Genomic DNA, 1,709 nt, shown 5'->3' with positions numbered 1-1,709 from the left:
TTAAGTACCTAACTTTGTGCACGGGGCCAACGTCATGCTGAAACAGAAAAAGTCTTCCACAAATTGACTGTTCCCACAGAACTGGAAGCACTCTGGTGTCTAAATATAAGATTTCTCCTCAGTGTTACTAAAGGACCTAAACTGGGAAATCTGAGCCAGACAAAAAATACATTTATTCTAACAGCAAAAATATTCCTTGCATCATATTTTAAAGTTCTTTCTGTCTCTCTGCAGAGATCCTCACTCTGAAAGAAGTCTTCCAAATATCCAGTGATGGTAAGTTAGTGTTGCTACTCAATACTATAATTATTATTCCTAATCAATTTATAATTTTCCTTTGAGAATAATAAATGTCTATAACTACAGAGGCTAAGGATTGGTCACTTGCCTATAATGTGTCAACTGTTTATAATAATCTAAGAAAAAAAAAAGCTGCAAATAATCACATTGGAGAAGCCGAAACATACAAATGTTTTACTTTTATTTCCTAATTACTTAAAACAATTAACCATTTGATGTTGTTCTTGAACACATATTTATCTGTATTTATTTGTGTGTGTGTGGAGCACAATTGGTCTTAATCTGACAGAAGATAAGTGAAGAATATACAGCTGCTCCGACACACTTGGTCACAGTTTGATGCATCAAAGTGAAAATTAACCCCTAATCTAGAGGAACAAAATGTGCAGCATGACTCCTCTGGCTCCACATGCACGTTTAGCTATGCTTAAAGGAAAATTACACCCTGTTTTAAAAGGTTACTGGCAGATTATCTCTGTCTTGATTTGACTTACTGCTTTATGTTCTTTTCTAACGTGTTAATGTTGGCAAACAGAAAAGATCAAATATTTCTTAGCATCAAAAAGTCTTACCTTCCTGTTTCTGTCTGCAGATCATGATGTAGCCATTAACAGATACAGCCGCCTGTCCAAAAAGAGGGACAATGACAAGGTGAGAAACACATCAGGTTTATCACTCAGTGCTCCAATACTAAAATGTTAATTCTTTATTCAAGAGTCCATAACGTCTATATAATTTCCTGGCAGAGTGTCTTAAAACGTCCTTTTATATCAGCCACAAAGTGTAGGATGTTATCCCAGTATGTGATATTACTTTGATACTGGAATCAGAGTAACGTCTGGTGTGTTGCAGTTGCGGGCGGAGGCCGTGGAGGACGTCTACACCTCCCGCAAGAAACAGCACCAGACCATGATGCACTACTTCTGCTCGCTCAACACTCTGCAGTACAAGAAGAAGACGGCTCTGCTGGAGCCGCTGCTGGGCTACATGCAGGCCCAGGTATGTGTGTATATATATAAAAAACGTTAGACCACTGTGAAGTAGTCAGAAGCTTTCCTAAACCTGCTGCTGAGTTTTGCTCTTTTTTGTTTATGTGTTTGTTTATGTGTTTATTTGCTCCACACAGATCAGTTTCTTTAAGCTGGGATCAGAAAATCTCACCCAGCAGTGGGAGGACTTCCTGGGAACCATAGGAACCAGTGTCCAAAAGTAAGAATACTATCGCAGAGTCCTGCCCTCCCACGAGTGCATTATTTCTTAATTCTTTTGTTTGTTTACATTCAAGGTCCCAAATACTGTTTCATCTACTTTAACTTAGTTTTAAAGGTCTTGTGGTTTTGTTGGAACAGCAAATGGATGGAAACATAATAGCAATATCACAACTGTGAGGGGACAATTCAAATTCTCTG

The 1,709-nt window shown here is 38.2% G+C and overlaps 1 long non-coding RNA gene across 1 annotated transcript; it reads left to right on the top strand.

The window, feature by feature from the left end:
• Positions 1-227: 227 nt before the first annotated feature.
• On the top strand, positions 228-1,509 carry LOC121966629. Its single transcript, XR_006107606.1, has 4 exons — positions 228-276; positions 893-951; positions 1,153-1,299; positions 1,427-1,509. It is a non-coding gene; the product is annotated as an uncharacterized LOC121966629 (long non-coding RNA).
• Positions 1,510-1,709: the final 200 nt, after the last annotated feature.

The sequence above is a fragment of the Plectropomus leopardus genome, unplaced genomic scaffold, assembly GCF_008729295.1.
Source record: "Plectropomus leopardus isolate mb unplaced genomic scaffold, YSFRI_Pleo_2.0 unplaced_scaffold25307, whole genome shotgun sequence".
Lineage (NCBI taxonomy): Eukaryota > Metazoa > Chordata > Actinopteri > Perciformes > Serranidae > Plectropomus > Plectropomus leopardus.
Note: the sequence above shows the minus strand (reverse complement) of the source record. Positions and strands in the feature narration are given on the sequence as shown.